Here is a 12,616-nt window from a genome sequence, read left to right on the forward strand (position 1 = left end):
AAAACATGCCTTCAGAAGGTGAAAAATGATGTTTTTCTAGAAGTTAGAAAGCAGATAGCCTCAAATGATCTGATGAACCAGAACAGAAGAAATCATGATTTCAAATATTCATCGAATGAAGCTGCAGCGGAAGGAGGAGCCATTCTTTTGAGTTGCTGCCCAGAGAGACCAGCAGGTATAAGGATGGAGTCATTTGAACTGAAAGGCAAGAATTTTCAGGAGCATTTAAGCTCCCTATCCCCACTTCATATGAACAGAGAGCAGCTGATTATAGCATTTCATCTCCACTGGGTGTGGCTATTGGGATTGGAGAAAAATGTAGAAAAGAGCCTGCAGTGACTTCGGGCTTTCAAAACAAAAATTGGGAGAGCATAAAAGCATGCATGCTGGATCTAGACGCCCCTGGAACAGTCAGTGATTGGCTGAGCTCTTACTGATTGGCAGTTGCCAACCTTCCTGTGAGCCTAAAGGGGGCCTGCATCAACAGGAACTACCCATTTTCCCAAAGAGCCCTCCTTGTCTGGGAAGACTGCTGTTGGGTAATTAGATCTATACAAATGCAAATAAAGCAAACTCCAGCCACCTGCCTGTACTAATCAACATGGTCCTTTATTCTTAAATATAAAGAGGCAACCAAATGTTTGAGGAAAACTAACAAAATGAAAGGAAAAGATCAAGATCAATAAGGAACAAACAACAATTAAGAAGAAAGAGAGATGATGCCAGGAACAGAAAAGAACTTTCATAAGTTAAAAATAGTGTTATTGAGGAGATTTACAAAGATATTGCAAGATCAAAACAAGAATAGGCTGCTATTAACATAAAAAGATCAGTAAGGGAATAAGAAAAGAGTCCTTAAAAATGATTGCTAAAAGAAAAAAATAGAAAAGCTAAATGACAGAATTAACTGAATGAACAAGATTGAAGATCAAATTAGTGATCTTGAAAATCAAATTGTGAAAATGTTAGATATTACTAATGAAGACAGCATAGATAATGCAATGGAGGGGAAACATATATATATATATATATATATAAAATATACATATATTAATAGAAGAAAATGTTCCAGGGAGAAAAGCTAGAATCCTCAGAATAAAAGAGTTCACTGAGTACTAAAGAGTATAAAACAAAAACACTACACTTAGACATAGCCTGGTGAGATTTTAGAATTTTGAGTATAAAGAGAAAATGCTAAAATATCTCAGAATGGTTAAGAAAACAAAAAAGCAGGCTACTTACAAAGGAAATAGAATTAAGCATCTCAGTAGCAACATGTGAGTTTCCACAGAACTTAAGAGGAAATGATTTTGAATTTAGAATCCCATTCTCAGATTAACTATTAGTCAAAGGTAAGGGGAAAAAAATGACATTTTCAGGTTTATAGTAATGGCTAATATATAATGAACTTTTACTATGAACCAGGTATAGCTTCAAGCTCTTTGCAGTTATTAACTTATTTATTTTATCCTCAGAACACCCCAGTTAATTTGGTACTATTGTTATCCCTGGTTTTACAAGTTAGAAAACAGAAGCATAGAAAGTTGAGAATCTTGCCAAGATCATGCCACTCATAGAAGGCAGAGCTGGGCTTTGGACGCAAGAAGTTTGGCTGCAGAGTCCATGCTCTTATTACAACATAATTTTTTTTTTTCTTTCCAGGAAAAAAGAAGGTTATATGGGACACAAATTTTATGAGTGCCTGAGCAACAGAGTGGCATGAGAATATACTACAAGAAAATGAAAAAGGAAGTCAAGAAAGAGGAAAGCATAGGATCCCAGAAACAGTGACCCTATCCTGGGAGTCAGGACATTTCAGGATGACGGCATGCCTGCAAAACTGAAATAGGAAATCAGAACATTTCATGAAGAATGTCCTCAAAAAGACAAATTGTATGATTAAAATTCCAAAGTTCTTAACAATAAATGATGGCATCTATTTCTTCTGTCAACAAGAAAAAAGAAAGACATGTGGAAACTCAGTTTAGACCTACTTTTTGGAGAGAAAGAAAAGAGAGTACTTGGAACATTTTTATTCTAAATGAGTGAATTTAGTCACAAGAACGTTTTTGTCTACATGAGTCCAGTCACACCACTTGCTTCTCCAATGTATGATATTTACTTACTCAATAGTGTAAATGCAGTTTATTGCTTTTCATGGAAAATTTAATTATATTTTCTATAGAATAGAAAAAAATAATAGAAGCCTTATAATATACAAGTACTGTAACATTTAATAGAAGATAAAACAGAATAAAAAGAAGAGGGGAGAAAAAAAGGTTTATGCAGGGGGAGTTGAGGTGCCTTTATTTCTTCATTTTATAGAACAAGGAGTTATTAAATACAAATATAGAATATTGCAAATGAATAAATGTAAACACTAAAATAGGTAAAAATACACCTGTGAAAGTTGCCAGAATCAAAATGAAGTCATTAATGTTAAGAAAACCTGACAAATAAAGCCAGGGAAGGTCATGAAGAGAGGATTCTCACACTCACATGCTTGATAACAAAAAAGACTCTACAAAAACTACAACCTTGCAAACAAAAAAATCTTCTGCAAGGACATCTGCCTGACAACTGCCTGTCCACTTTCTGACTGGTTTCACTCACCCTTATTGTTGATCTTTGTAGCCAAGGATAATTAGTTCGAAATAATTATGTAATCTTCCTTATTTTTTCCTTTAAAAATCTTTGTCTGTCTCCATTGGCTATATGGGGGGAAAAAATCTTTGTCTTTATTTCACTGATGCGCACATACTTTACAATGGCATACACATTCCCATTGCAATGTCCTATTCCCAAATAAATATCTTTTTCTTTTTCTTTTAGAGAGCCCCTCTCTGTTGTTTAGGTTCACATGCCTAACCAAAGCATAGAGGTGAAGAGAGAAAGAGGAGGGGAATAAATATAAACACACTAAATTCTTCACCTTTTTTTTTCCCTTGAGACAGAGTCTTGCTCTGTCACCCCAGGTAGAGTGCAGTGGCGTCTTCATATCTCACTGCAACCTCAAACTCCTGGGCTCAAGGGATCCTCCTGCCTCAGCCTCCCGAGTAGCTGGGACTACAGACGCAAACCACCACACCCAACTAAATGTTTCTATTTTTGGTAGAAACGATGTTAGGCTTAAAGAATTCACCCTCCCCAAACTTCCATCCAAACCTCCTGTAAACCTACCCCTTTGCCCATCCTAGAGGTGTATTAGGCACACAGCCTTTGCCAGACCCCTAGGGAGATAAAGGAATGAAATGCAAAAGGGGAACTTACTTTCTTTTTTTATTTCAGAATATTATAAGGGTACAAACATTTTGGTTACGTGTAATGCCTTTGCCTCCCCAAGCCAGGGCTAGAAGCAGGCCCTTACAGAGGCCCATACAGTGCGCTCTGTCTCTGTTAGTTATGAGTTTACCAACCCCTACCTGGCTGGAACTTGCTTTCCTTATCCCTCCTGATAAGGACCACACTTTTCCCTCCGGGTTGATCCCTAGGGAGATAAAGGAATGAAATGCAAGAAGGGAACTTACTTTCCTTATCCCTCTCCGGGTTGTTTGAAAAGAATGTATTTACTCCCCCCAGAAATACCCTCTATAAAACCCAAGGCTCTCCCCTTTTCTCTCGTGGACGCCTTTTTCAGCCTCCACCCGTCTGCACCCAGATACTTAAACAGCATTTTGCTACATGTGAGGCTTTGTGCATCTCTCTCTCAGCTCTGGCTCCGGACCTAACAGACAGGGTCTCACTCTTGCTCAGGCTGGTCTCAGACTCCTGAGCTCAAGCAATCCTCCCGTCTTGGCCTCCCAGAGTGCTAGGATTACAGGCATGAGCCACTGTGCCCAGCGCCAATTCTTCACCTTTACTAGCATAAAGTCGATAGATACTGCTTACATTTTACAAAGCAACAGACATCCAAGTAGAGTTTGTAATGGTATTTATCAGGATAAAATCAAAAATGGTTAAAAGGAGCTACATCTGAAGAATGAACCTGGTTTTACTGTTGTTCGTTTTTACCATGTTCATGTATTATTTTTAAAACAGAATTGCGTTGATGGATGGACAGATGAATAAATAGAGGTAAATAGAGAGCTGCACTATTTTCTGGAAGAAGGGACATTTCAGTAGAAACACAGAGAAAGACTAAGAGTTATCTAATCAAGAAGAGAAAAGAGTAGTTCAGGCAGAGTCTTGTCCTGAGGAAAGAGAGATAACAGAGAATTCAAGAATCAGAAGGAAGTTCATTGGCTAAAACATGGAGTAGAAGCGGGAAATTGAAATGAGGCTGGGGAGATGGGCAAGAGTCAGGGCATGTGAGCCACGTTAGGAATTCAGATGGGGAGCTGCTGAAGGGTTCTAAAAGGGGGAGCGTGGTAGCCATAAGAATACACCATTCAAATCTTCCTTGAAAAGAGGATCAGCAGCAACGAGCATACTTAGCTAACAGCTTCTAGCTGCAACAACTTCCAATCCTACCATAGCCTTCATGCTGAGGTCCTGCTTCCCTCGGGCTGCTTCCAGCCGGTGACTGAACACATGCAGTGGAGGTGTAAGAGCCGGGCCATGGCTGCCCAGTGTGGGACTCCTCTCACAGACAATCTACTTTTCAGGCTTTCCGTCAGACTGACCAAGACTTTCTCACAGGTTCCTTATAAGAGAGAGGCAGGAGATAAGACAGATAGAAGGTGACGTGACAACTGAAGGATGGAGAGATTGAGCGACACCTCCACAAGCCAAGGAATGCCAGCAGCCTCTAGGAGCTTGAAGAGGCAAGCGATGGGTTTTCCCCTAGAGCCTCGAAAAGCAACCAGCCCTGCTGACACTTAGACTTTAGCTCAACTGAAACTGATTTCAGACTTCTGGCCTATAATAGAATAAATTTGTGTCATTTAAAGCCACAAAATTTTTGGCAATTTGTTACAACAGCCATAAGAAACTAAGAGAGAAGCTAAAGACCTTATTTACCTTTGTCCTGGTCCTGTCTTACCCCTCAAACAACCAGGCCCTACATGGGCAAGAGAGATGTCTCCACCTCCAGGAAAATTCCACTTCCTAAAACTTCTACTTCTGTACCTATTTCTTATAGACTCTGATCTCAGCTGATGTCAACCACCCTGTTTGGGAATGGGAGTCTCTTCTTGTTGAAAGCATTATCTTAAAGGGCAGTGACTACATGGACAACATGCATTGGAGAAGCTTACCTAGACATGATAATTCTGTTCACAGCAGGCTAGGTGACTGACCTTTTTAGAAGACTTCAAGATTACCACGGTGTAAATACCTGCAAAACTTCCAGGTAGCCCCAGTGGCTCCAGGGTAGCCTCTGCCCAGAACACTTGTGGAAATTCAACCTACATTTAGCTCACTAAGGCAGTCTGATGCAAGTGTGAGTAGCTTTGTATTGAGGCCAGGGAGGCCCACATACGGGGATTATACCTGAGTCAAACCACGGCCTGGGCCATGACAAAGAATATAATTTGTAGAGACTTCTTGTTGCATCATACAGTAATGATACCAGAGGTGTGCAGAGCATTGGGATTAGATATAATAATTCCCAGGTTGAAACTAAAGACATATTTAACAAACAGTGGTTTAAACCTCAACTTGGGCACAAGTACTGTTAAGTATAAGCAGTCTATAGGCTCACATTCGATGTTAAAACTGGAGTTCATTAAAGCCATTGCTCTACAAATCCACATCATGCTCCATGTGAATCCACTGGGGTTTATTGCAGCCTTGGCTCTGTCCAGCCATCTAAGACAACACTCTGGAGAGAGTGAGAACTGGGAATATTTCTGATACGGGGATCTGGCAAACTCCAATATCCAATATGCAGTCCACTGGGATGATACACTCACAAGGTAAAGCGTGGGAACCTGTATCTGCTTCAAAATGTCTCTGAGCAAATCAAATCCTTTTTAAGCAAGGGAGAGTAGAGTGTCTAAACCAACACAAAATGCTCAATAACTCTTTCCTTTCCCAATGGTTCGTATGTTGGAATTCCATCAGGAAATTTTTAAAGAATATTAATGATGTAGTAAAATGCCCTGGATAAAAATTTAAATTAAAAAAAATAGGATACAAAACTCCATATGACATGAATCTTATGTTTAAAACCCATACATATACACATGCATATGGGTGTATATGTGTGTACATATATACCCCCTACACTAATACATAGTATATAGTCATATATATTAACAATGGTTATTTCAGGATGGTGGAATTACAGATAATCTATACTTTCTTCTTTGTGCTTTTATATATCTTGGAAATTTTTTTAAATGAACAAATATTTCTTTATATTCAGAAAGCTTAATTTTAAAAACTAAGAGAAATTAAATGGAAAATAAATTTTTAAAAAATTAAATGAAAATAATTTAAAAATCTTTAAAGCCTAGAAATGAGGACTTATGCTGAAGTAAAGCAAGGTGAAAACAGGAAGACAAAAGATTTATTAGGTAGAGGGAAAATGAAGAATAGAAAAAAAATCAAATAGCAAACTTCTGGGTAGCAGCCAGAAATTGTTACATGAAGCAGGATACTGAACCAGTCGACAGAGTATGTCTTGAATAAAATAAGTCAAGATAGGCCGGGCGCGGTGGCTCACGCCTGTAATCCTAGCACTCTGGGAGGCCGAGGCAGGTGGATCGCTCAAGGTCAGGAGTTCGAGACCAGCCTGAGCAAGAGCGAGACCCCGTCTCTACTAAAAATAGAAAGAAATTATATGGACAACTAAAAAAAACATACATAGAAAAAATTAGCCGGGCATAGTGGCGCATGCCTGTAGTCCCAGCTACTCGGGAGGCTGAGGCAGTAGGATTGCTTAAGCCCAGGAGTCTGAGGTTGTGAGGTTGCTGTGAGCTAAGCTGACGCCACGGCACTCACTCTAGCCTGGGCAACAAAGTGAGACCCTGTCTCAAAAAAAAAAAAAATAAAAAAATAAGTCAAGATGAAAGGAAAAGAAAAGGGTGACAAAGTAAAGAAATCCAACTGTAGGCCAGCTAATAGCCTCAGTTCTTAGTAAACTTGTCTGGCTGAAGAAGCCTTTCTGGGAAAATCCCCTCTTGTCCTATTCTGCTCTTTATTGACTTAAATATTAGAGAAGGGAGCCACAAGACACAATCCTTCTCTCCTCTTGTCTACAGCTGTGTTTTTAACAATCCTGTGGAAAAGGGCCTCAGCTCTACAGAAAGCAGTCTCCACCTGTCAGAAGCGTCAGCAGCTATGAACATTCAGCCCCTGGAAATTGCTGGCCTCTTATGTGCTAGAGACAAAGGAATATGCTTCCTCCAGAACAACCAATTATGAGTTTGTTTCATTTCCTTCACTTATCTAACAAACACCTATGGCCTACTGTCAACTGACTCGCCCCTTCTTTAGAGTGGCCTTCTCCGACCACTCTATCTAAAGAAGCTTCCCTATATCACTTTCCTTCTTATAATGTTCTCTTCTTGTCCTTCATGGACTTTTCATAGTTTGCAATAATTGATGTGCTCACTCTTTTAATGTCTATTTCTCTGAGTAGATTATAAACTTCACTAGAGCAGAGATTATGCTATTTTGTTCATCATTGGAGAACACAGTGCTGGCACTCTGTAGGCACTCAACAAGTATTTATTGGATGGATGGATGGACGGATGGATGGACAGATGAATGGATGAAAGGATGGGTATGTAGCTATACACATGGAGAGGTAAATATATCAAGCCATATACAATTTGTATTATTTATCTTTGTAACCCAGCACTTCCAATAACACTGGGTATGTACTGTGGCGCTATAAATTTGTTGGCTATATCCTAGGCACCAGGGATGTAAAAATGAGTAGAGCACTGTTTAGCCTTCCAGAAGACAAGTTTTAGGGAGGGAAACCTATAAACGAATAATTATAGCAGTGCAAGACGTGTGGCATGTTAGAAATACAAACCGGGCACTATGGAGGCACAGAAGAGAGTGTGCTTAACTGCTTGCAGAGTTCAAAGAAGCCTCCTAATGGAGGCTGTACTTGAGCTGTCTTAAAGTATGCCCAGAAGTTTTTTCTGAATGAAGAACAGAGGAAAAGCATTCCAGAATACAATATGTAAAGATAAAGAGAGGATCATTTGAGGGATCAGGAATCATCCAACATGGCTGCAAAACACAAGGTATGGCAGGGGAGCAACAGATGAGGCTGGAACAAAGGCCAGACTGTACCAAAATATTTTAGCTTTGTCTTGTAAGTGATGACAAGACTTGAGATAACAAATGAGAGAATGACAGGATCAGATTTGCATTTTAGAAAGGGCACCTCGGCCTAAGCATAGCTAATAAGTTGCAAGGGCAAAAGGTATGGAAAGCAATTAGAATGCATGTAAGAAATGATGAGGGCTTGACTGTGCCAGTGGCAGTTAAAATAGAGAAGAGAGAAATTCCAGGGCTACTGAAAAGGTGGAATAGGCAGGAGACAGTCACCAGAAGGATGTGGAGAATGATGGAGAGGGGTTTCCAGGAGGATTCATAGGTTTCCAGTCTGAGCACCTACATGAGCTGTGGTGCCATTAACCAAAAACTGGGAGGGGAAAGAAGAAGGGAACATTTGGAGATATGTTGTCTTTTGGATCCCCCAACCTAGAAGGATACTGTAATTGAAAAGGTAAGTGTGCACTACACGACAGGAGTCAGAAGTGAGGATGAGATTCGGCAATGATCAGTTCAGGGATGATAGGTACATGTGCCCAGGGAACGAAGAAGAGGATGAGAAGAAAGGGACTGAATGTGGAGCCCTGTGGAATATGTACTAGTCATTTCAATATCAAATTATGGCTTATTTGATGTAGATTTCTTCCACTGACTTAATTTTAATAACTTATTCACTGTGGTTAGAGAATTCCATAATTTAATTTTAGTTAAATGTATGCAGTGTTGACACTGTTGCTGTTTACAATAACTCAAGGCTAATATTTTAATCTTTGAAAATGTTTTAATTATTTGTATAATTAAAACTTAAACAACATCCTGCACAAATCATGGTCATTTTATACCTTTGGTTTAATTAAAAAATAAACATGTAGACACAGACGAATTTTGAAATGACTTCCTCCTTGCCTCTTCCTTCCTCTGCTTGTCTACTCTTGTTTTTACTACTCAAATATTATTACAACTGTGCCCTGCTTTTGAGAGAGAGAAAGTCACCTGACAAATTGTCATTTCAAAGTTCTTAAAGAGCTGCTGAAACAAAAATCCAAACAGAGCAAGTTAATGGTTATTAGCATATTCATAAACTGAGACATAAGGTCAAACTCCTTATTTTCATTCCAGAAAGTCACCCACTTATGTCATTGATCATGCTTTTTGTTCTATAGCCAATAAATTAAGCTTGTATGATTTTAATAAATTCTCAGAGGCATTTATATTTTAAAAAATAAGAACATCAAAAAGAAAGATTTTTTTTTTTATAGTTAAAGGTACTTGTTAAATTAAGATACTACAAATGTTTAGGCAGCTCTGTAGACAACTTCAGACAATCTGTTGTCCTTTAACAGCCTTGTAATCTTGCAAGCAAAGCCTCTTTTCATTCATCCATATTTGCTGTAACAGGTGTGACAGTGTCAAGCTGGAGTAATTTCCTTGCTAATGTAATGGCATTAAGGTATTCAAATTATCATTGTCTTTTGTACTAGGAATTTCCAAAGAAGCATGGAGATAGGAAAAATTTCCTCAGTATGCTATTCATCAAGAGACACAAAACACCTCTTAGTTTGGAGAAAAATTATATGAGAAAATTCATGAAGCATCAAAAAAATTCTCTTGGACATTGAAAATCTCTATGACGTAGGCACAAAAATCAGAAGGAAGGGATGTTTTGTGTATACTACATGGCACCTCCAAAGTTGTCCTGATATTTAGGCAAAGAGGTAGCCACTTAAATGATCAGAGTCAATCATATCTGTCTGATTGGAAAAGCGGATGATGGGAATGAGACAGTGCTTTTTTCTCCTGTGTCATTTCTTAAATCCTGGCCTACCCTGAACTAAGCAAGCAGGATGGGTGGAAGTCTTTTTCTCCCCTCCTTCTAGTAAAGCCTGGACCTGAAAAAGATCCTTTGTGACATTATAAACTCTTTCCCCCCTGTCCATTTATGCTATTATCTTCCCCTTAGAAAAATGTCAAGGCACAGTTATTTTTTAAAATGGCTTTGACTTCCAGACACATTCCCCAGTCACCCCAAGTACATTTTTGTCTCTGCGCCTTGCATATATATTTCCCTTTCTCTCTTTTTCTCCCATCACATCCCCACCTCCAGCAGCTGCCCACTCCCACCCCTCACTGTCATTGTTGAGAGCCAACTGGAACGTCATCACCTCTGTACAGCCTTCCTTGATCTCCTTTCCCAAGCCCCCACCCCAAATCTATTGAATTAATTTATATAAAGTGCTCCGAACACTGGTTGTAATATAAAATGTATTGGATGAGCATTGGCTGCTGTCACCATCATCTTGTGTGTTTCTAAAGTACTTTCTACAAACCTTTACTGTACTTGACTTTCATCTTCACTCAGCTTTTCCCTCACTTCTGTACTCAAAATTCACCTTCTCAGTGAGGCCTTCCCAGACCACCTATCAAAGATTTCAAAACCACCTCCCTTTAAAACACCTCTTCTGTTTTTTTAAATCTTTAGCACTTCCCACTATGTACATTTTGTTTCATTATCTTGTTTATGGGATGTTTCCCTCATGGAATGTAAGCCCCATGAGGGCTGTAAATAGTTGTTCAATGAATAAATGAATGTGTTTGCATTTGGTCTCACCTACTAAGATGCTATGTCCCCAGAGAACCTAACACAGCATCTGGCACTCAGTGGACCAGGTGAATAACAGAAAGGCCTGGAATCCTGAGGCCATTCCAGAGAATGCACGTTTGAATAGGATGCCCCAGTGAGAAACACCCAATCAGTTACATCCTGAAGGCACTGAGTGTTAGAAGAGGAAAAATTCCCAACCTGGACATGACAACTTATGCCCTTTGCTTGATTATGGTGCCTAGGAAGACTCTGGGTCCTAGGCACATTGTTTATATCTAACAATAATGGATCATTTATAAAGATTACTAATACATGGCATTTGGCAAAGAAAGATAAAGCTGACATATATACTATTTGCTTCTAAAGGATAAATTTAAGGATAGATGAAAACCCTCATGTTATAATATTATGAGTACAGTTTGTAAAGAGCATAATCCAGGGCCATTTTTCTCATTATACTAAATGGTGTTCCTATTGAAATCACCTCCAAAGTCATACTATAAAATATTGTGAAAATGTCACAGGTAGTTAGTGCAGGGTAGTTTTTAATAGGAAATCATCATTTTCGAATGTCCATATAACTTAACACTTTATGTTTATCAAAAGATTTCAGGGAACCCACGGGGGCAGGGAGCTGGGGGTGGGCGGGGCCGCCCTGGAGTAGGGGCTGTGGCGGTGGGAGGGGACCCCGCTGCGGTGCCTGCGGGGCTGACGAGAAGCTACTAAAGTTCCTGGGGAAGCAAAGTAGAATTTCCTAAGAACATAATGGATGGAGAGGAGAAAACCTATGGTGGCTGTGAAGGCCCTGATGCGCTGTATGTCAAATTGATATCTTCTGATGGTCATGAATTTATTGTAAAAACAGAACATGCGTTAACATCAGGAGCAATAAAACCATGTTGAGTGGCCCAGGTCAGTTTGCTGAGAACGAAACCAATGAGGTCAATTTTAGAGAGATCCCTTCGCATGTGCTATCAAAAGTATGCATGTATTTTGCCTACAGGGTTCGCTGCACTAACAGCTCCACGGAGATTCCTGAATTCCCAATTGCACCTGAAATTGCACTGGAACTTCTGATGGCTGTGAACTTCCTAGATTGTTAAATAAAATAAATTATAATAAACTGTTAATTTTTTCAGTATTAAAAAAAAAGATTTCAAGGAGTTTGGGAAAGTGTCACACACAAAAAAAGCTGCTGAACAGGAATGTGGAAAAAATCAGGGTTTGTTAACTGGAATAAAATAAACCTACTTGAAACTTGGAACTCAAAATTCAAGCTCACTCACAAAGTGTCTGCCATCCCCTGCCCATGTAGGGTACATTCCTAGCCAGGAATGTTAAGTCTTAAATAATTCTATTCTGAATGACACAAAAACTGATAAAAATAACCCAAGAGCCATGGCAGACCGGATGTCCTATCACACAGATCAGAAAGAAGTTTCGAATCTCACCCCACTTTAGTGGCAGTGTGACCTCAGGTAAGTAACTTAACCCCTCTGAGCTTCCATTGCCTCAAGTCAAATGAGAATAACTCCATCAGCACTGCCTTACCCAGTTGTTGTGAGGCTCTAATAAAACGCTGTGGGTGGAAACAGTTGGTAAATTCTGAAGTGCTACACAAATGTAATGGATAATGTTTGTTCTTTAGAGGTCTTTGGCACCTAATCCTTGTTTCAATAAATGACCTCTTTGTTCTCAAGCTTGCTTTTGTCTGATTTTACATTAGCTCAAGATTTAATTTCTTACCCACTGAAGTTATTTCTTTAGACCTTGCCTCTGCCCAGCTCTTTCTTGGACTACTAGAACTTAATTACTTCTCTGGCTTCTGTTTGACTC

The 12,616-nt window shown here is 39.3% G+C and overlaps 1 pseudogene; it reads left to right on the forward strand.

Moving 5' to 3' along the window:
• The first annotated feature begins 11,476 nt into the window (after window positions 1-11,476).
• On the forward strand, window positions 11,477-11,883 carry LOC138397018 (elongin-C pseudogene; annotated as a pseudogene).
• The last annotated feature ends 733 nt before the right edge of the window (window positions 11,884-12,616 follow it).

Source organism: Eulemur rufifrons, chromosome 16, assembly GCF_041146395.1.
Source record: "Eulemur rufifrons isolate Redbay chromosome 16, OSU_ERuf_1, whole genome shotgun sequence".
NCBI classification, from domain to species: Eukaryota; Metazoa; Chordata; class Mammalia; order Primates; family Lemuridae; genus Eulemur; species Eulemur rufifrons.